The sequence below is a fragment of the Magnolia sinica genome, chromosome 14 (assembly GCF_029962835.1).
Source record: "Magnolia sinica isolate HGM2019 chromosome 14, MsV1, whole genome shotgun sequence".
Lineage (NCBI taxonomy): Eukaryota > Viridiplantae > Streptophyta > Magnoliopsida > Magnoliales > Magnoliaceae > Magnolia > Magnolia sinica.
In genome coordinates, this window is record NC_080586.1 from 82,230,650 (window position 1) to 82,255,097 (window position 24,448).

Sequence of the window (24,448 nt, forward strand, 5' to 3'; positions counted from 1 at the left end):
GCATGTCTATCACATGCTTTGCTTTCTTCCTCTGAAGTGGACTATTGCAATATTCTTCTCCTATTCATCTATTTTTAGACCACCAATAAAAGGTTTAGAATCATTGTGGGAGTGTTTTGAGGAATCTCCATCCATTACATTTCCCATTAAGATTAATGGTTTGGATCATGAAGCCATGGCCCCGGTTTCCCCAAGGACCAGAATGTTTCTGAGAAATGTTCCATGCATAAGGAAGCACCGAAGTGAAGGTAGCATCTCATTCTATTCATGGTAATAACCCAGCCTCACCTCATCTCGACCTATGCTCGTATGGGATGGACTGCATAGAATAACACGCACCACCAATAGTGAGTAGTGTGTGCTTTATCCATGCCATCCATCCATTTTTCCAGCTCATTTTATAGCATGTATTAAAAAATAAGACAGATTCAAATGTCATGATGCACCATTTCAGTAATTGAACCATCCAATGACCCACTGCAATGTTATTTGCCATCCAACGTCTTCATTAAGTCACACAAATAAATACGAATGAAAACACAAATATCAGCTTGATCCATAATTTTTGTAGCCTTAGGGAAGTTTTTAATGATGGGCATTCATGAGTCACCATTGTTTCCTTTCGAATTGTTCACTTGGCCTCATATCTAGGCTTATGCCATAAAATAAGCTGGTAAAAGGGACGGATGGCATGGATAAAGCAGTACATCGTGGTGGAGCAAAGGAAAGTTGGGCATTCTGCTGTTTTCTTCAACAGTCCACAAATGAATAAGTAAAAGAAGCATTGGAATCATCTCCGTATCTTACAAGCCCATGTCATGTCAGACTTGACGAATTATAACCCATTTTATGGTCCAGGTAATTTTTTTCTCCACATACAGTAACTTTATCCCAAGAATCGGGCAAGAAAATGAAAAGAATGTGAAATGACATTTTCTTGGCTCATAGCTATTTCTCCTTTTACTTTTCTGCCTCTTTTTCAGTAGCTATCAAACAGATGAATTATTCACAATTCTTTGCGAGCATAATCCTGAAAATATACGTTCATACGCGATGGAGATTACCAATGCAATTGCATAAAATAACATAAATGCACCTTGTGTGGCATTGTGAGAGGAGTTACTTGAAACTTTGGTAGAGTATGCTTAGACAGAGGATTGAGAAATTGTAAATGTGGTATGGATCAGTCAAATTAATTTAACTAAATTATTAAAACCCATTGTCATTAGAGCTTTGATAGAATATCCCAATGTATTACAATATAATATGTTGGGACAATATACAATGGATTTAGGATTTTATTAGGTGATCTTTACTATTTATCTGACGTAATATAGTCATGAATGTCTGCTTCAAAAATCTTCAAGATTCTACTTTATAATCAATGGGCCATGCATTAGGTGATCCCTATTGTTGATATGACAAAATATAGCCATGAATGTATGCTTCAAAAATGTTTAAGATTTAAAATCTTAGACTTTAAAATCAATGGCCCAAAAAGCAATGGTCAAGTGTATGGTTTATATTTGATGAAAAATAAGTAAACAAGTGCTTAGCAGTCTAATTGATGAACTTCATCATTAGGTATTCACCATCGAGGATGAGGGCTAGAGCTGCACATGAACCTAACTGTGTCAAGCTAGGCTCAGCTCGGCTTGACTCGACCAGCAGGCTACCCTAGCTTGAACTCGGCTTGGTTCGGTCAGCAATTCGAGTTGAGCTTAAGCTCGATCTTTCGAACCGAGTTCGATTTTAAGCCTATGAACTGAGTTCAAGTTTAGATTTTAGAGTTATACACACACACACACACACACACACACACACACACACAAAATATTTATATTAAGTAAACTTGATCCGAGTTGAATCAATTCGATCCAAGTCAAGTTCTGACCCAAGTCAAGTCTAGTTCAGTTTAGGTCGAACTCGGCTCAAAATTTTTTCTAGCTCAAAAAATTAGCTCGACTTGGCTTGAACCCAATTTCAAGCCAAGTTGAGTTAAGCTTTTCTTAGTCGAGTCGAGTGAGATAACTAAGCTAGCTCAGTTCATATACAGCTCGGCCATCTTGTAAATGGTCAAGGGTTCGAGTATCCATAGGTGATGAAATTCCATCAGCATGACTGTGTGGGGCGTGTGTGCGTGTGTAATTTAAAAAATAAAAAAAATAAAAAATAAAAATAGTAATAAATAAATAAATAATCTTGTAAATGGTTTGAATCGGCCTCCTCATATCATATTATGATATGTCAGGATTTATTCTGGCAAAGCTTATGTTGCCAAAGTCACACCCCAAATCATGGGATATGTGTACGTTGAGGATTTGCATAGAATCCTCAAGTATTATGTGATCATCCAGAATATTTATAAGATATGCACGCTGAGGATGGAAAATGATACAATTAGATCAGCCAAAATAAAAATAATTCCCTCGGCCAAAAAATTAAACAGTCTCACTGAATAGGTTGGCACATGCACATAAAAGACATGAGAGCTTAAGAAGAATTGATCGAAGGCCCACTACTAGGACATCTATATTATGCATGATTTTTAAAGCCACCATTTTCAGGCTGTACGGGGCAGGGCCCATTGTTCAATGGTCCAAACTAATAAGATTAATTGCACCATGTTCACATGTGCAACTGCAACATATATGCAATATGGATTTTATTAGTATACCTTATATAAATAGTGCATAACAAACAATAAAGTATTGAATTAAGTCTCATGTATACAATAATTCTCACAATATATGGTACAAAAATTCATAATTTGATGTTTGTACCGTTTACTTTATGCGAATGGGTGCATGTGAACTGTCAGACAATGTTAAGATAATTTTTTCTTCATATTTTTCCTAATTTTAGGAGGATATTTACAAGGACTCATTCATTCAAGCAGACAACTCCACTAGAATCTCCACACATGTCCCTATCGGTCACAGGTGCAATTTAGACAGTTCATTAGCAATCACATCCCCCATTAACAGGTTGATATAGACTTTTGTCCCTGCCGTGGAGTTCACATTCACAACATACATGACTATCAGCAAAAGCCATCTAACACTATATTCTTCTGAGGAAAAAAATTGGAAAAAAAAAAAACAAAAAAAAAAAAGAACTTTGATACTCTTGCGGATTGTGTTGGATAACATGCAGGCACTTAGTAATTATTTAGAAAATGCATTCATGCCATACGAGTAGTAAAATTAAACCATCCATATAAAGGTACTTTCTGTGCATGAACTTTGAAGTAAAAATTAAGCTTACGTGTTCATCAAAATATCAAATTGGTGGACACTTATTGGATGGTTAAGATGAAATATATCCAATAGTACGTCTTATTCACACAAACAAGAGTCCAAAAATTAGAGGTTAGGATTGCTCAACTAACCTGATCTTGGGTGTGTTACTTTCCCACAATGGGCTGCACATTTTACTCAATTTTATTTGAATTAATGATTTAACGTACACCGCATTTATAATTTCTAAGTGCCTGTATATAAAACATCATAGTCAGCCTGATCATCGTATAATTCCACAGTTGACAGCTGGTTACTTTTTAAGCATTCGTCTAATGGTTAACAAAAGAACGGTCACTCTTTCTTTGTGAGCGTGATCTTAGGATATGCCTGCTTCATGATTAGCCAGTAATTTAGACAGCATATTACTTGCAACAGTCCATCCCTTCCGTGACATATTGACTTTGACTGAAGTGCCATTTAGGCAGCCATCATAGGCACATGCCTACGTTGGCGTAGAGTCCTGACTTCAGTTCTTGCCGGTCACCGGGTGTAATATGTAGACAGTCTTTTCAGTCACATCCTTCTATTGACGGACTGACCATGACTTCAGTCCCTGCCGTGACGCTTACTAGATACGTTTTTATTGGATGGTTAAAAACAAAAAAAGCCAAGTGGTCTTAATATAATCCTAAAACAAGTGTCCAGAGGCCAAAGGTAAAGACTGTCCAAACAATCTGGTATTGTATAGTTTCCTCATCTCATATACACAAATTTTGAAGGTTTGGATAGTCCTATATGATGCCTAAAGGCCTGCTTGGTCCCTATATTTGAATGGTATTGAATTGTATTAGATGGGATTAACATCATTATATATTGCACAATGATTGCATGTTCGAAAATACCATAGTATTGTTGCCATCCAATCCCATGCTTGGATAGAAATTTTGCCACGGAAATGTGGGATTAAGCAAAATCATGTTTGGTGGACCATGGAATTGTAATCAACTGATCAAATTCAAAATGGATGTCATTCACTTGTACACATATATAACCATAGTGTCATGCGTAAATGGTGTATATGAATGGACGACATGGATAAATACATTCATCAGTGCGTGCAGTGGATTTCAAAATCCACGGCTGCATGGAACAAAATGCAATTCTATAAGACTAAATGCAACTCCATCTCACCTAATCCCAACCTTTCCCAATCCTCTCCAAATGCAATTCTATCCCACTTAATCGCATCTAATGACCTACGCCAAACCCTGCTTAGAGAAAATGGTGGTGAACTAGTATTATGGTAAAATACAAAAAGCACTGGGACCTCTTATAAATTCTTTTGGTGAATTTTATGCGTTTTGAAGTTTGACAAAAGATTTCAAATTTTCCAATTGAATTAGCTTACGATAATGTAGAACTCTAAAAATCGGCACCCGAGTACATAGACTCTAATCCCGAGTTCTCAGGTGTTGACGTAATAAAATGCACATGCATCTTCATTCTAATTCACATCAAGTCCGCACACGAATAATCAAAGTTGTGCAATTCAACTTAGCGGAACCAAAGCGAGGCAGAGATAACAAAAATTAATAAATATAGAGCAAACAGTCAAAATACAATTAAAAAGTAGTGTCCGCCCTAATGAGGATTATACAAGCCACAATATATGTTCACTCCCCAAGTATAGGGTTGTGATGTGGTAATAAACTCGGTGAGACCGAAGTCGAATCCCAAGGGACTGATACCTGTACGTTATCTGAAACTAAGTAGAACGAGAACTAGATTAAGATGAAATCTAAATCGAATGGTTTTTGAGGAATAATAGTGAAATATTACTCTAAAACTTAAGGAATTCAGAAGAAAGAAACTAGGGATTCAGAGGATCCACTTGTAGAGATCAGAGAGATCTTATGCCTGTTTCAAGAACTCAACTGGACTTAGAGTCTCATCTTCATCCAGTTGAAAGGTGTAACCATGAAAATCAAACCGAACTTTAAAGAGATGAAAGGTATATGAATCAGAATGGATTCCATCACCAAACCGTGCCCAGGAGACAGAGTAAACAACATAATTAAACTAATTACCACCCAATTAACATGATATGAAGGTTAGGAAGGGTACCTTCATCCAACCATGCCCAGAAGACGATGGTGAACAACAGGGCTTCCTTACGTCATAATCAAAATAAAGAAAGGAACATGCTCAAAGCTATCGCAGACCCGTTGTAATTTTAGTCACAACAGACTATTAAAAACTAAAAACATTCTCTTAATTAAAATAAAATCAACATCAGCTCAGTCTAAACAAAAGGCAGAAGCAAAAAGTCTCCCATCATCCTACAAGTTTCACCTCTTAGCCCGAGCTAAGAGGTCTAGCCTAGCATGATCATGCTAAAACCAAGGAAAAACATGAAAGAAAAAAAATAAACAAAAAGAAAAAGGAAAAGGAAAAAAAAAAGAACTCCAGGAAACCGGCTTCAAAATTCGCCTCCACGGCTGCACTCCATGTCCCAGCTGAATCATCCCCTCACGTTCTCTCTCCCTCTGTTTTATAGTTGCCAAGGGCGGTAGAGAGTGCGTAACTGGAGTCGGTGAAGCTTCCGCAACTCCTTTCGCAGCTACGTGCGCAGCACAACGCGGAAGCTCTTATGCGGGCTGCTGGTGGGGCCCGTCTTATATGACGTTTGTGAAATCCACGCCGTCTATCATCTTCTCCTCGAAATTTTGACCAAATATGGAGAGTTATGGTTGTTCGTTAATGCAGCCCACTGAGCAATCAGGCTACATTAGCAGCTAAACAGTCTTCTTGCGATCGCTGTAACGATCCTGTGAATGTACATGGCCGCCAAAGATCAGCATGAATTTGATTGCTTTTGCTCCCTCTACCTGATGGATGACTCGGATCAAGCCTTTACTGCATGATGGTGGCCCACAACGAATGGACGCAGCCTCAGTTGCGAAACAGAGTCGACGCACGTCACTCTGTGAAGTGTGATGGCCCCCCTGATTGTAGTCAGATGGAAGATCCATACCACCCATTGTATTCCAACCGGAAAAACACACAGGAAGGCTAATTCGGGTTTGATTTCGGTATGGCCCGCAAACCGATTTATTCCACCGTCCATCTTCCGTTTGGACAATCAAAAACCGATCTTCGATGTCTTTTAAAATTTCGCCACCTAGGCTTAGATCATACGCCCTTTGGAAACCTAATAGACGGTCCAGATCCTTAAATTACATGATTAGTGGGGCCCACAACTAAGAACCGGCGATCGGCGTCAAGACGCTGTTGCCGTTCTTGGTTTGGAAGATGAGAATCGGTCAGCAGAGTCAGTCAGCGTGTGCTGACTGACTTTGGGAGATTCGGTGCACGGCGACTGTACATGTGCTGTGCACACGCACCATGCAAGGTGGGTTCCATCTTGATGTATATGAAGAATCCTCTCCGTCCATTCCTTTCATCATGTGAATTGAGAGGTTGAGACAAAATTTTAAGCATATCTAGATAGCAGGTGGGCCTAAAATCAGAGTTTTAGGGGCTGATCTGTCCGTTGGGCCACTTCCACAGGGATCTGAGGGCTGAAATTTGATATGTACGGTTAATTTATGGCCCTCAGGCCATGTATGAAGTTTTGAGCCAATCAGATGGCGGAAACTATGTGATCTTGCATTCTTCACCAATTTCGGGCCTCTTTAACGTGAATGACTTGATTTTCTCGGATCCCTGGCATGTAAATTCTTTAGTCTTGGTTCTCTGGAGTGCGTCCCTTACTCTGGTCACTTCGGAGTATCAAATCCACGCTTTTAGTACTATTTTTCAGTCCAAGCTCCTTATTACATCCTGCAATAAAAACACGATTAAATTATAATATTAGGCATTATCGTATATGTAAAATCGGGCAGTAATCAGGGTCTGCTATGCAATATTCGACCCTCAACACAACCCCCAACCAGCATTTTGCTAGTCCCGAGCAAAGTATGCGAAAAATAAGTTGAGAATTACAGGACAATCTCTATGAACTCAAGTGATTTTTGAAAAGCAATCTAGATACGAAAATTCTAAGATGTATGAATGTTGGGCATTACTTCATCCTGGAATTAAGCGCACAATAAATTCCATAATCAAGTTTAAAGTATTTATACATTAATTAGAACAATTCTAAACAATGAGTACCATGAGTGTATGATGAAATTTTGGCTTATCATCATTAAGAAATCCAATAGATAATTTCTATGATAACATTAATAATCAAAAGAGCATTCAGGACACTCAAGACCTAAACCAGAACTTGCCTTACAATTCTTCTTTTTCATTCTTCTCGCTTTTGATTTTCCATCGAGGGAGAGGAGAATCGAATTCGCACCTATAGGGAGCAAACCTATGATAAAGATCGTCCACCTAATCCTTTTCACATATCATCCATGGGGAATTAAATCTACACCTATAGGGAGCAAACAAATGGTGAAGATTATTCGCCCAACCTTTTCCAAAGGTATCTTATTTTTTTTTTTCAATTGATTATAACGGGCAAATTTTCCAAGCTAGTTCCTTACATGCTTAGTGATTACCAAGTTAACCCTTCAATATCAAACTGAAATCTTAATGTGAAAGTGAGATGTGACATGTGAAATCATGACTCAATCAATGTTTAAAACTTCTAATCATAGATTAACACTTCAATCTAAGAGTCATAAATTACCAACATCACTTATCTTATAATTCTAAATCCAAAATGGTTGTCAAAATCACTTTGAATTCATAAAAATGTCAGAAAAATTTTTGAAAAATTTCACAATTCTTGCTCAAGACCAAGAAAACACTGATTAGGAAACCTAATCTCCCACCCCCGACCTAAAATCTACATTGTCCTCAATATAAAAGAAATAAGCATGCAATGCACTTGGGACAACGAAAATATAAGAGGAGTGATGGAAAGATAGTACCTGGACGAAAGAATTAAGAGGCTTTCCAAAGATATCTACGTAAGAGTGGGTCATCACTAGAGAGAAACCAATAGAAGTAAAAAATAAAAAAATAAAAAATAAAAAATAAAAATAACAAAAATAAAATCCTACCTACACCACTTTCGCAAATGCTCTCGATTGCATTTAGCGTATGCAACAAGCATTTAAACCCTTAGGTTACCCCTAGTGGACGAGTTGTAGTCTCGTGAGGGTTTGCAGCAATGTTACCCACAAACATTGAACTAACTAACTAGAAAAATAAAATGGAATGAAAAGCTGGGTTGCCTCCCAGGAGCGCTAAGTTTAAGCCTTTAGCCAGACAACAAATTAACTTAGAACAGCATGAAGCAAACTACCCTAGTCCTATGAATGCAGGAAAAAACTACTCGATCATACCGCAAGGTTCCTCTTCCGGCCAATATCTTGATAAGTTTCTTAGTAAGTTCCTCAACAAGATCATCTAAAAGCCCTTTTTGCAATAGGCTTAGACACTCTAGAGCATGACTTTCCAGAGAAACTTATATACCTCATAAGAAAATTTTCATTGAATTGCTTGAGGTAGCCAGAGTATACACGATTCACCTGTGACAGAAGAAGTTTCAACGTTAGTATCCAATGGTGAATCAAAGACTACAAGTAAATAAAGTTTAGAAAACTTCTTAAGAAGTGATGTAGTCTCAATACATTCCGAAGTTCCAAACTTCGGTTCAATTTTTAGCTTCTCTTCCTTTACTGGTAGACGTTTAGGATCAGGGGAAGAAGGGGCTTCAGAATAAGGGTTCTCTCAGTCAGTGATGACTACCGAGATGTCGTCTTGCAAGGCATCCACTTTATCTTTTGACATGGGATTGTTTGAATCTGCAAAGTATGCCAAGCAATCATCCAAAGAGTTGGGAAGTTCAGCTGAGTGTGACTTATTTTCCACATTGTAGCTCGCGATGATTTGCCTAAGGAAACCATCATCCTTAAAAGTAGCCAGATGTACGCTTTCTTCCTCCAGTCCTGCACACACAGATTGAAAATCAATAGGGTAAGCATCGATGTGATCACTTTGTTCATTGAGACTACTCAATCGAGGCATTGAATTGTTAAACGTGTATAGCTCAGATGGTGGCCTCAATTGAGTGGTTTCAAATTCCAGGGTCGTAGCGAGCAACTCGTCCTTCTCCTGAAACACATCATCATTCGATTCAGATGCGTGGTCCAAACATGTTTCACAAGAGTTAGAAGGGTTGGTTGTAAGGAGCTCATCCTCCACTTTTAAATCAGACATGTCAGGTGAGGGGAGTGACTCATTATGACCGACCACTTTGTGTACATCTTGATCATTGACCTGGACCAAACTTGAGATAGATTCCAGGGGAACTGTGGCTGTACATTCAGGATCGCCGTCCCAATATTCATCATATTCTAGTTCAGTGCAGTGCACATTTGGGATGAGATCGCCTTCCTCACATTCTATTCCTAAATTCGGTTGAGGTTCAAATAAACTAACCTTTACCTCATCATTGAAATCCTGTGTGTCATGTAAGGAAGTTGTATCATCATCATCACTATATTTAAAAGACATCCATGTATCTTCACCATTCCTTTGAACAGTCATCGAGATCTTCTCATCAGGAGATTGAACTGCATGCTCATTAATGGAATTTAACTCCTCATTCCAAATTCCAGATTCCTTCAAAAGTGAGTGAGAATCACTTTCCTAGCATTGTATTTTTGGATTGGGTTGTGGTTGGGATGAGAAAGCTTCCTCTATCCTTTCGAGGCGCGAAATGAGTGTTTCCATTGCTTTTCTAATTTCCGCAAGACAGGCTATGTCATGTTGAAGTGAATCCTCTTGGGTCGTTTCTGTTTGGATTTCAAAGGTATGGGATCCAAGAGAATTATTATAACTTGTTGATGGTTCATTTACCCAATTTTGATGTTCCCACCGGTTATAGTCATACTGATCATAGGTGGGAGAATCTGCTGGTTGGTAATACTTATTATCACTCATGATATAATCACGCATTATTTTCTTTTTATCAAATGGGTGATAATAATTCTCACAAACATAATTATGATAACCCCAACACTCACGTACTTTTTGTTAATCCGTGGGGTGTAATTGTTCTCCTGCATATAATCACGTAAGGACTTCTTAGCCGGTGGATCTTTATATTCTGATCGGTTCTTACTGATAGTTTCAGAAAAGTTTTGAGACATAGGTTGATTTATATCTTTATCATCCCAAAATAGGTTATTCTTCTCAGCATACTGACGTTCCCACTCGTGCATATACATGATGAAACCCTTAATCTAAATTTAATCCTAAGAAAAACAGAAGAAACGATCCTACAACAATGTGTAAAGTAAGATGAGGAGAAGTTAGAAAGAAGGTACCAAATGAGAAGTTCCTATGTTAAGATCCTGTAAAAGAAAACAAAAGAGATTAGTTTCTAAAATATAAAGTCTAAAGTTAGAAAGTTCCTACAATTGATATAGAAAGTTAGTTTTTAAAAAAGAAAGTTCCCTAAACCTAGAAGCTAAGTTAGTTTCTAAAAAGAAGACCTAGAATTAGAAAGTTTCTAAAATAGAAAATCTAAGCCCAAAATTAGAAAGTTTCTAAAAATAAAATAAAAGAAGGATGAATTAGTTTCTAAAATTAGAAAGAATTTCTAAAAAAAAAGGGAAATAGCTAACCTAGTTTCTAAAAACAAAAGAGGAAAGTTTCTAAAATAAAGTATTTCCTAAAAATAGGAAAATACTAGAATTAGAAAATTTCTAAAATTCAAACCCTAATTCTAAAAAATATAAAAAGTAGAGGAATTAGAAAAGGATTACCAATTTAGAAGTTTATGTCAGGATCCTACAAAACAGGAAACAAGTTAGTTCTAAAAATTAAATAGAAATAAAATCTAAAACTTAAGTTAGTAAAATCATAATCTTAACTAATCCTAAACCCTATTAATTTCAGAGAATCGCAACCGTCAATCCCCGACAACGGCGTCAAAAACTTGTTCACTCCCCAAGTATAGGGTTGTGATGTAGTAATAAACTCGGTGAGACCGAAGTCGAATCCCAAGGGACTGATACCTGTACGTTATCTGAAACTAAGTAGAACGAGAACTAGATTAAGATGAAATCTAAATCGAATGGTTTTTGAGGAATAATAGTGAAATATTACTCTAAAACTTAAGGAATTCAGAAGAAAGAAAGTAGGGATTCAGAAGATCCACTTGTAGAGATCAGAGAGATCTTATGCCTGTTTCAAGAACTTAACTCATCTTCATCCAGTTGAAAGGTGCAACCATGAAAATCAAATCGAACTTTAAAGAGATGAAAGGTATATGAATCAGAATGGATTCCATCACCAAACCGTGCCCAGGAGACAGAGTAAACAACAGAATTAAACTAATTACCACCCAATCAACATGATATGAAGGTTAGGAAGGGTATCTTCATCCAACCATGCCCAGAAGACGATGGTGAACAACAGGGCTTCCTTATGTCATAATCAAAAAAAAAGAAAGGAACATGCTCAAAGCTATCGCAGACCCGTTGTAATTTTAGTCACAACAGACTATTAAAAACTAAAAACATTCCCTTAATTAAAATAAAATCAACATCAGTTCAGTCTAAACAAAAGGCAGAAGCAAAAAGTCTCCCATCATCCTACAAGCTTCACCTCTTAGCCCGAGCTAAGAGGTCTAGCCTAGCATGATCATGCTAAAACTAAGGAAAAACATGAAAGGAAAGAAATAAACAAAAAGAAAAAGAAAAAGGAAAAAAAAAAAGAACTCCAGGAAACCGGCTTCAAAATTCGCCTCCACGGCTGCACTCTATGCCCCAGCTGAATCATCCCCTCACGTTCTCTCTCCCTCTGTTTTATAGTTGCCAAGGGCGGTAGAGAGTGCATAACTGGAGTCGGTGAAGCTTCCACAACTCCTTTCGCAGCTACATGCGCAACGCGGAAGCTCTTGCGCGGGCTGCTGGTGGGGCCCGTCTTATATGACGTTTGCGAAATCCACGCCGTCTATCATCTTCTCCTCGAAATTTCGACCAGATATGGAGAGTTATGGTTGTCCGTTGATGCGGCCCACTGAGACAATCAGGCTGCATTGGCAGCTAAACAATCTTCTTGCGATCGGTGTAACGATCCTGTGAATGTACATGGCCGCCAAAGATCAGCATGAATTTGATTGGTTTTGCTTCCTCTACCTGATGAATGACTCTTATCAAGCCTTTACTGCATGATGGTGGGCCACAACGAATGGACACAGCCTCAGTTGCGAAACAGAGTCGACGCACGTCAACTCTGTGAAGTGTGATGGCCCACTGATTGCAATCAGATGGAAGATCCATACCGCCCATTGTATTCCAACCGGAAAAACACACAGGAAGGCCAATTCGGGTTTAATTTCGGTATGGCCCGCAAACTGATTTATTCCACTGTCCATCTTCCGTTTGGACGATCAAAAACTGATCTTCGATGTCTTTTGAAATTCCGCCACCTAGGCTTGGATCATACGCCCTTTGGAAACCTAATAGGTCCAGATCCTCAAATTACATGATTAGTGGGGCCCACAACCAAGAACCGGTGATCGGTGTCAAGTCGTTGTTGCCGTTCTTGGTTTGGAAGATGAGAGTCGGTCAACGTGTGCTGACCGACTTTGGGAGATTCGGTGCACAGCGACTGTACATGTGTTGTGCACATGCACCATGCAGGGTGGGTTCCATCTTGATGTATATAAAGAATCCTCTCCGTCCATTCCTTTCGTCGTGTGAATTGAGAGGTTAAGACCAAATTTTAAGCATATCCAGATAGCAAGTGGGCCTAAAATCAGAGTTTTAGGGGCTGATCTGTTCGTTGGGCCACTTCTACAGGGATCCGAGGGCTGAAATTTGATATGTACGGTTAATTTATGGCCCTCAGGCCATGTATGAAGTTTTGAGCCAATCAGATGGCGGGAACTATGTGATCTTGCAGTCTTCACCAATTTCGGGCCTCTTTAACGTGAATGGCTTGATTTCCTCAGATCCCTTGCATGTAAAGTCTTCAGTCTTGGTTCTTTGGAGTGTGTCCCTTGCTCTAGTCACTTCGGAGTGTCAAATCCACGCTTTTAGTACTATTTTTCAGTCCAAACTCCTTATTACATCTTGCAACAAAAACACGATTAAATTATAATATTAGGCATTATCGTGTACGTAAAATCGGACAGTAATTGGGGTTTGCTATGCAATATTCGACCCTCAACAATATACATACCCAATATGGTTAAAGTGTAAAGTTTTCAATTTATTCCAAATCTTCCAGAGCATAACGGCGGTGGTGCAAACCGATCTAAGCCTACCCGCCAGAGGCCTTGATAGAACATGCATTAATAATATGCCTGGTTGGTATTTTAAAACACCGTCCCAGGTGGGAGTGAGTAGCTAACTCAGTGGTTTCATTTTAAGTTACACATGTTATCGACATAATCAGCGCAATTAATGATAAACAAGAAATCAAATAATTCTTAAATACTCTTGTTAAATATAGATATGAAAATATGACATGATGCATGCCCTTTCCTAATAACACTCCCTCACACATGACTCCGATCACCTGGTTCGCAAATAATAATACTTCCTCAACATGCGACTCCAACGCCTGTTTCGTCATATTCTAAACTAATGCGATGCAATGAATGATCATGTTAACCGAGTAATTATTAAGTTTCATTCATCAAGCATATTGGCTAAGATAGGATACCGGCGTTATATTACGTGTCCTTATCCAAATCACGTAGCTCGTTGCCCCATGTAGCAACTCATCACCGGTGTCCCTTGATCCAACTTTAAGTATCACCCCTTTTCTCACAAATCAACAATTCTAAAGGTACGGTATGATACCTAAATGTATGAGGATCAACCCGATACGAATCGTCATCCAATATCGGGTATGATCACTCAGTTTTGAGATGCGGGCTTATCACATAAAACCAAAACACATAAAGGAAAATAGCTCGTCACCCAATTCCATTCACGCCCGAGTCATTCGAACAGTACTCTGGAATGAAACTATCAACCAGGTAATTTAACGGAGGTTGTTCAAACAATTATATATCACCTCCATTTGTGCTTACTTCTTACTATGGGGAGGCTTGTCACCCCAGCATAGGATGACAGCTCAGACACGGTGTCCCATACCACCATGCCCGACTCATGAGTTTTAGTGGGATCATATCACACTAACAGTTATGAATAAACACATCCATTAGGAACGGACGTGTCATACATTTTGAACATACATGATCAGTTGGCTAGTGGACTAATTTAATTGAACTGGGAGAACTACGACACAACCGTCATTGAGTGCAAGTAGCTCATGTAGTCCAGCTACTGTCGCTCGTCCGTGTTTAACTCAAGTCAATCGAACAAGCCCAGGGTGGCCACCTTAGCTTGGACAACCCTTTTAGTTCAGGCAGTTAGCCAACTGACCCAATATTATAACAATCCTAAGTATCGTTATGAACTAAATACTACATCACACAATTATAGCATAGGTTATATTACACAACCACTTAGGCATTTCATCAAATTTGTAAGCATACATATAATAATACGTTCATTAAGACATTAAATCAAACATGTGAGCATGCATAAAGTAGTACAATCACTTAAGTATTAAATCAAGTACATGAGCATAAAAAAAGCAATACATTCCATCATTCAAACATTTCATCAAACATGTGAGTATCCATATCCAACAAATAACATATATTATAGACAAATCAAAACATTTACATATTAACATGTACAAATTCATTTACAAGCATCTAATCATTAACTAAAACCTCAAGGGTCGACAAATGATAACCTAGAGATAATGGTCCGCACCTTAATAAGGAATATCCAATTTTGAGCTCATAGGGATAGGGATTTGGAGAAAATCACAAATTCCTATATAAACACCAAGAATTATATGAGATTCATGCAATTCATTTTAGAAAAACCTAGGTTAGAAAGTAAGATTTGTTTCTTTCCTCCCAATCGCAAATAGGGTGGATTCGGTGGAGGAAAATGATCGAGGTCAGGCCTTGGTTGGAGGAGACCGATGAAAGGAAGCACCAAAACCTCCAACTCTTACTCTCACTCTTCTTCTTCTTCTTTCTCTTTCTCTTTCTCTCTTTCTCTCCTTTAGAAAATGCAAATTCGTATGGAGAGATGGGGTGCCCAAATGAAGCCCTTATATAGTGCCAGATTTGGTATGAATGGCCCCAAGGGCTGGGTTTTTACTATACTAGCCTTATGAGAAGATTTTTCTAAGCTCTAAGGCCCACTATGGGGTGTACATATTGATATACACCGTAGGATAGTTAGCCCTAATGATGATCTACGTATGGATATGATCGGCCTGCCATTTGGATGCGTCGATCAACAGATATGATTAGGAGTCTGTTTAATGGTCACCGATAGTCGATCGAGGCCGCGACCATACGGATATGTTTGAAGAAATATCTTTAGTCAGTACCCCGACTTTGGCTATGAATTGACGGTCTGAAAGTCACAACTTTGTGAAAGAACAAAGTAACTAGTTTCATTTAAGTTCCAGATTTCAACCTAGGGGATTCACGCGTTTGAAACACTTAAATTCTGGACCAAGTTGAGTAATTCCGGGCACTATCTTGGTTTAACACCCGCGATGGGCGTCAAGCCCAGGGAGAGAGAGATACCTTTGGAAAAGGTTTGGCGAATAATTTTCACCATAGGTTTGCTCCCTATAGGTGTGGATTCAATTCTCCTCTCCCTCGATAAAAGAAAAAAAAAAAAAGAACTAAAAGGCAAATTCTGGTTTAAGTTTTGAGTGTCCTAAATACTGTTTTGATTATCAATGTTATCATAAAAATTATCCATTGGATTTCTTAATGACGATAAGTCGAGATTTTATTATACACTCATGATACTCATTGTTTAGAATTATTCTAATTAATGCATAAATACTTTAAAGTTGATTATGAAATTTATTGTGCACTTGATTCCAGGAGGAAGTAATATCCAACATTCATGCATCTTAGAATTTTCGAATCTAGACTGTTTTTTTTTTTTAAATAAAAAAATCGCTTGAGTTCATAAAAATTGTCCTGTATTTCTCAACTTATTTTTCGCATACTTTGCTCGGGACTAGCAAAATGCTGGTTGGGGGTTGTGTTGAGGGTCAAATATTGCATATCAGACCCAGTTACTGCCTAGATTTACGAACATAGTACGATTTAACAGCCTGATTTAATCATGTTTGTGATGCAGGGCGTATTCACGAGCCTGGACTGGGAAAGGGTACTAAAAGCATGGATTTAACGATCTGAAAGCACCAGAGCATGGGACGGACCCTATGAGACCAAGATCGACAGATTTACACGCCAGGGATCCAAGAAAATCGAGGAATTGAAGCTCAAGTGGCCTGAAAAGTTTCCAGAATGCAAGATCATAGGGTTCCCACCATCCGATCAGGATCGAATCTTCATATATGGCCTGAAGACCCTAAATAAACCGTACACGTCAAATTTCAATAGTTGGATCCCTATGGAAGTAGTCCAATGGTCAGATCAGCCCATGAATTACCGAGCTGAGGGCCACCTGATATTCACATATGCTTCAAATGTGGGCCTTATCCATTAAATGAGATGATAAAAGGGATGAGCGGATCTGATTTCCCGCAAACATCAAGGAAGACCCCGCTCCACGTGACAGCTGTACACAGCAAATGTACATGCGCTGTGCACCGGATCAGCCGGCCTGGTCAAACCAACCGCGACCCATCGCCCTCCCTCTTCTGCGGAAAAAACGGACAGCGTCTTTACGCTGTCCGTCCGTTTTTCGCTAATGGGCCCCACTCGTTATATGGATCGATGATCCGAACCGTTCACCGGACTCAGGACACAGCCAAGACCGACTCCTAGCTGTCCGTCTGGTCCCATGCATACACATATGCATAGATCTCTGTTTAAACGCAGGATGGACGGCTGGGTTACGCTCTCATGAGATACCGCACTTTGTATCGAAAACCGAGCAATCCCAGACGGTTTTTCGTCCTGAAAACAATGGACGGAGTGGATTCGACATTAGAATCCTAGTGTGGCCACAGTCACCACCGACTAAACAATGTCCGCGGCTCTGTTTCTGTCTGCGTAACAGAGGCTGCGGATGATCGTAGTGGGCCATCATCACGGACCAAATCATCAATCTGAGCCATCCATCATGTAGAGGGACTCAATATTGTCAGAACCATGCTGACCGTTTTCAGCCATACACGCATACATGTCTGCCACAACAATCACAAAAGGACCATTCGAATGCCGTTACAACAGGAATTCTTCCATGGGCAGCGTCAACGGAGGATCAAAACAGACCATGTTCGGTCGAAATTCTGAGGAGAAGCTGTTAGACGGCATGGATCTCTCAAATGATAGATAAAGTGGGCCCCACCAATCATTCTTACGCAGAACGCCTCTTTGTTGCGTGATTCAGAGCCCGGTCCTATTACAAACAGCCTGCGAAAGGCAGGACGGGCTCTACATACAGGAGTCTCCAGCTTCCGCAGCCGAGTCCTGCCAGGACTCCACAGCAGGGAGGTGAGAAGAAAGATAAAAGGAGAGAAAGTTTGGAAACGGAGGGGGAGAAAAAGTGGGAAGTCGTTTTTGGTTGGGAAGAAGTGTTCGTGCTGGACATCGGCAGAGGATTGGAACGTGGCTGGCACGTGAGAGAGGTTGTGCGGCTGATTGGAAGAAGGACGGAAGAAAAGAAGACAGAGAGAGAAGATGAGAGAGAAAAGATAAGAAATTTTTCTTTATTTTTCTTCTCTTTTTCATTTTCATTTTCTTTCTATTTGTTTTGGGCTTAGGCCAATCATGAGTGGCTAAACCTCTTAGCTAGGGCTAAGAGGTGAAGCTTGTAGTGAGATGGGGGATTTTATTCATTGCCTTTAATTTGATTTCAATTCACGAACTGAATTTGATTTTCGTTTAATTAAAGGAATACTTTCAGTTTTTAATGGTGTGTTGTGACTAAAATTACAATAGATCTGCAATGACTTTGAGTATTTCCTCCCTTTTTTTATGATTATGAAGTCAGAAAGCCCTGTTGTTCATCATTGTTTCATGGGCATGGTAGGATGACAGTACCCTTCCTGATCTTCATACGTTGTTGGTTGGTTGATAATTAGTTTAATTCTGTTGTTTACTTTGTCCCCTGGGCATGGTTAGATGATGGAATCCATTCTAATTCATATACTTTTCATCTCTTAAAAACTAGATCAAGTAACGTTCAATTTAAATTTCATAATTATTGATGCAGGCATAAGATCTCCCTGATCTCTACAAGTGGATCATCTGAATCCCTAGTTTCCTTCCTCTGAGTTACTTAAGTTTTAGATAATCATTCCGCAATTATTTCCTAAATTCTATTTGTTTTAGATCGCATCTTCGACTAGTTCTAGTTCTACTTAGTTCAGATAACGTACAGGTATCAGTCCCTGCGGATTCGACCTCGGTCTTACCGAGTTTATTACTACATCACAACCCTGCACTTGGGGTGTGAACAAGTTTTTGGCGCCGTTGCCGGGGACTGACGGTTACGATTCTCTGAAATTAATTAGTTTTAGAATTAGGTTAGGATTAGGATTTTACTAACTTTAGGCTAAAAGTTTTTTTTTTTTTTTTTTTCTTAGAAACTAACTTGTTTCCATATTTTGTAGGATCTTGACATAAGTTTCTCAATTGGTAATTTCTTCCTAATCTCTCTACTTTTTCCTATTTTTTTTAGAATTAAGTTTTTTTTTTAGAAATTTTCTAATTCCAGAATCCTCCCTTCTGTAGGAAATAGTTTATTTTTAGAAATTAGGTTATTTTTTTCCCTTTTTAGAAATTAACTTTCTATTTCTATTTTAGTAACTTTCTAACTCTTTTAAAATCTAATTTGTCTCCTAATTTATTTTTAGAATTTTTTTTAGAAACTAACCTTCCTATTTTGTAGGCCTTTAAGATAGAAATTTCTAATTCGGTAAGCTCCTTCCCTACTTTCTATTTTTCAATTCTCTTTTAGTACTTTACTTTCTAGTTTAGGACTTTCCTAATTTATTTTAGAAATTTCCACTTTCTTTTAGAAATTAGTTTACTACTACCTTTACTTTAAAGGATTGTTCTTCTTATTTTAGAATCCAACTTATTCTTGTTTTATTTTGCAGGTTTTAACTCAGGACTCCAATTTGGTAATTTCTTTCCAACTCTCTCTTTCTTTCTAGATTTTCTTTTCCTTTCTTAGGATTAGGTTTTTAATTGAGGGCTGCGAGTGTTTTCATGCCCAAGTGGGCCCGTGACAACACTCGACGTCTCTTGACTGAAGGAGGATTGGTCGAGGGGTTGACTACCCATCGCAAGACTAGACACCGCTCGAAATCCCCTGAGTTAACTGAAGTTATGGCTGAAGACCAACCTCCTCTACTTCCACCCAGGGTGGAGGATACCCAAGATGAAAATGAGGTGCAACAGGCACCCCCGCCTCGTACTTTACGAGATTATCTACAACCGGCGGGAGTGAGTATGCCCTCATGCATGATTTTTCCTGAAAACACAGGACAAATGAACATCAAGCCAGGAGTTATCCAACTCCTTCCCAAATTCCATGGACTTGAATCAGAGAGTCCATATTTGCACTTGAAAGAGTTCGATGAGATTATAGCTACATTATGTTTTCCTAATGTATCTGAGGATACAATTAGGCTGAAACTCTTTCCCTTTTCCTTAAAAGAGAAAGCTAAGACGTGGTTACATTCACTGCGTCCTAGATCCATTGGCACATGGAACGACATGCAGAGGGAATTCATAAAAAAATTCTTCCCACATCATAAAACGATTACCCTCAGAAAAGCAATCATGAACTTTGCCCAAAAGGAAGATGAAACATTCTTCCAATGTTGGGAAAGGTTCAAAGATTTGGTCAGTTCATGCCCACAATACGGATTTGAAACGTGGCGCATTACAAATTTTTTCTATGATGGACTGACATCTTCCATGCGCCAAATGGTGGAGACAATGTGTAATGGAGAGTTCATCAACAAAGATGTTGACGAGGTATGGGATTACCTCGATAGTCTCGCTGAAAAAACACAATCATGGGACTATTACCCAATGGCGAACACCACGTCTAGGCCGACTCAATTAAAGGAGAAAGGTGGATTATATCTCTTGAAAGAAAAGGATGATCTCAAGTGTAAAGTGACTACGCTCATAAGGAAAGTTGAGGCCATGGAAGGAAAGAAGGATAAGGTCAATGAAATTGTTTGCGGCATCTGTGATTGCAACATTCACACAACTGAAAACTGTCCTACAATACCCGCCTTTCGAGGAGTGTTGAATGAACAAGCCAATGCCGTAAACAACTATCAAAGACCTTTTACTGGACCTAACTCCAACACATACAATCCTGGCTGGAAAAATCATCCAAACTTTAGTTGGAGGAATGGACAAACGGCGACTCCTCCAGGTTTCTTCAATCAAAATCCAAATCAAGTGAAACCTCAAGAGGAACCGGTTCAAAATCTCATACAAGAGCTGGCTCAGGCAATGCGAGGAATCACAGATTTTATGCAAAAGATAGATTCTCGTATGACGGTTATAGAAAAGAAGATGCTTCCTGCACAACCTCTCCACAATCCTAAACCGCAGTACGAGAATAATGATCCCAGCTCTTCAAATCAGATGGGGCATGCTAAATCCATCACCACTCTTAGGAGTGGGAAGATCATTGATAAAACTCTTCCGGTTAAGCCCGAAAAGCCTCAAGAACTAGAAGAGGATAACAATGATGGATCCAGTGATGCCCCATAAAAAGTAGAACCGGAACTTCTAGAGAAGCCAGTTACTCCATTCCCCCAACGGTTGGTTTCACCAAAACCCCTCTCTAACTCTCAGGATATCCTAGAGGTGTTGAAACAGGTGAAAGTCAACATTCCTCTACTTGATGTCGTTAAACAGATACCTTCATATGCCAAATTCCTGAAAGACTTATGCACGACCAAAAGACGAAAAATTATTCAAAAGAAAATATTCTTGACTGAAAAAGTGAGTGTCATCCTGAAGCAAGACGTGCCGCAGAAATTCAAGGATCCCGGTAGCCCAACCATATCATGTGTAATCGGGAACCATCGAATTGATCACGCACTTCTTGACTTAGGAGCAAGGGTCAATCTGATTCCCTACTCGGTATACAAACAGTTAGGTTTGGGTGAATTAAAACCCACCCTAACCACACTACAACTTGCTGATCGCTCTGTTCGTGTACCAAGAGGGATAATTGAGGATGTGTTAGTCCAGGTCGATAGATTTTACTACCCTGTAGATTTTATCATCCTGGACACCGAACCCATCAATAACATGAGCACTCAGATTCCCGTCATTCTTGGTCGCCCATTCCTTGCCACGTCAAATGCAATTATCAATTGCAGGAATGGTATCATGACTATGTCTTTTGGAAATTTGACATTGGAGTCGAACATTTTTTTCAATAACGGCAGCAACGCAGAGGATGATGACGATTTCCACGACATTAACATGATTGACTCTTTCGTGGAAGATACGACACCTCTAACCTTATCCTCCGACCATCTGGAGACGTGCCTGGCCCACTCCCATGATTTCGATGATGACATGATTAGGGAGACGTGTGCCTTGCTTGATACTGCACCGGTACTTGAAGTTAACCGGTGGAGGCCACAATTTGAAGAATTGCCACAAACCGATATAGTGCCTCTACCGTCTAACCTCAAGCCGCCGAAGCTTGACCTAAAACCTTTGCCCTCTGATTTGAAATATGCATACTTAGGTCAAGATGAGACATACCCGGTGGTGATCTCTGCCCACCTGGAGAAAGAGCAGGAGAGTATGCTTATATCTACTCTCATTGAGCATAAAGGAGCCCTGGGATGGACGATAGCGGACCTCAAAGGAATCGATCCCTCGATTTGTACTCATCACATATACCTTGAGGATAATGCAAAAACCGCTCGGCAACCACAACGTAGACTAAATCCAAACATGAAGGAAGTGGTTAAGGCCGAGGTTCTTAAACTATTGGATGTGGGTATTTATACCCTATATCTGATAGTCAATGGGTGAGTCCAACTCAAGTGGTCCCTAAGAAGTCCGGAATCACCATCGTAGCCAATGCTAATAATGAACTCGTGCCAACTAGAGTCACTACTGGTTGGAGAATGTGCATTGACTACAGAAAGTTGAATACCGTCACGAGGAAAGACCACTTTCCTTTACCATTTATTGATCAGATCGTAGAAAGGTTAGCTGGTCATTCCTATTATAGTTTCCTTGACGGGTATTCGGGCTACAACCAGATAGAGATAGCCCCTGAAGACCAGGAAAAGACCACATTTACATGTCCCTACGGTACCTTTACCTATCGAAGGATGCCATTCGGACTATGTAATGCCCCTGCCACTTTTCAGCGATGTATGTTTAGTATTTTTTCTGACATGGTGGGGCAATATCTAGAGGTCTTCATGGACGACTTCTCTGTTTATGGTCCATCTTTCAGCAAATGCTTGGAAAGTCTTAAATGTGTGCTGAAAAGATGTGAAGAAAAGAACTTGGTACTTAATTGGGAGAAGTGTCATTTCATGGCTCAGAAGGGAATTGTCCTTGGGCATATTATCTCGTCCAAGGGAATCGAGGTAGATAAGGCAAAAATCGATCTTATCTCTAACCTACCTCCACCCAAGAACATCAGAGACGTGTGATCCTTCTTAGGACACGCAGGATTTTACAGGCGATTCATAAAGGACTTTAGTCTCCTCTCTCGTCCTTTATGTACTCTTCTCCAAAAGGATGCTCCGTACGAGTGGACTGAGCAATGCCAGGAAGCTTTCACCAAGCTTAAGGGCACGTTAACCACTGCACCTATCATGCAGCCACCCGACTGGAGCCTTCCTTTTGAGCTTATGTGCGACGCTTCTGATTATGCTCTTGGAGCGGTCTTAGGCCAGAGAAAAGATAAGCGGCCCTACGTCATTCACTACGCAAGTAGAACCTTAAATTCTGCCCAAGTGAACTACTCGACTACGGAAAAGGAACTCTTAGCTGTAGTGTTCGCCTTGGACAAATTTAGGTATCTACACAGATCATGCGGCACTTAAGTATCTTCTTTCTAAGAATGATTCTAAGCCCCGTCTGATACGATGGATCCTTCTACTCCAAGAATTTGATTTGGAAATTAAAGATAAAAAGGGAGTAGAGAACGTAGTGGCCGATCACCTTTCTCGCCTTAATACCTCTGATTCCCTTGAGGCGACTCATATCAACGACATGTTCCCTGATGAACAACTGTTCCGAGTTTCCCATTCACCTTGGTTCGCTGATATTGCTAATTATCTTGCTACAGGTGCCATACCGACACAGTGGACTGCGCAAGATAAGAAGAAATTCTTCACCGAGGTGCGCAACTTTTTCTGGGATGATCCTTACTTATTTAAATATTGCCCAGACCAAATCCTAAGGAGATGTGTACCAGACGATGAGCATCAGAGCGTCATCTCCTTCTGTCACTCAGAGGCCTGTGGTGGTCACTTTTCTGCTAAAAAGACCACGGCCAAGATTCTGCAGTGTGGCTTTTACTGGCCCACTATGTTTAGGGACACTCATGAGTTTTGCAAAGCTTGTGAGCGTTGCCAGAAATTGGGAGCATTGTCCCGTCGAAATATAATGCCTTTGAATCCCATCCTTATCATTGAAGCATTTGATTGCTGGGGCATCGATTTCATGGGACCATTGTAAGACCCGTGTCCTAATCCTTACTGTTCCGTTGGCTTCCGCGGTCCTTCCGGTCAAATTCCGTCAACCTTCGTACCATATCCGGTGTTTGCACACGATCCTAGGCCAGGTTCCGCGCACCGATGACGGCTTGATCCGAAAGTTGTATCATAGCGACCGCTCCGTCGCTGCGATTCCAACGCCGCGTCTTGTGCGTGAAACCGACGCTTAGATCATAAGTTGGGGGCTATGCATTATAATGACCGTGGACCGCGTATTGCGGGGCCCACCTATTCCATGTGGCACTAATCTCTAGGAAATTATGAGAATGATGACATCACCCTACCCTAGCTATAGTCACCCTACCCTAGCTATAGCCACCCTACCCTAGCTATAGCCACCCTACCCTAGCTATAGCCACCCTACCTACCCCTATCCCTCTTACAAGCATTTAATGCTA

General features: G+C 39.8%; 1 non-coding gene across 1 annotated transcript; it reads right to left on the reverse strand.

Moving 5' to 3' along the window:
* Positions 1-20,085: 20,085 nt before the first annotated feature.
* LOC131226383 (small nucleolar RNA R71) lies at positions 20,086-20,192 on the reverse strand. Its single transcript, XR_009161772.1, has one exon. It is a non-coding gene; the product is annotated as a small nucleolar RNA R71 (small nucleolar RNA).
* Between the last annotated feature and the right edge of the window lie 4,256 nt (positions 20,193-24,448).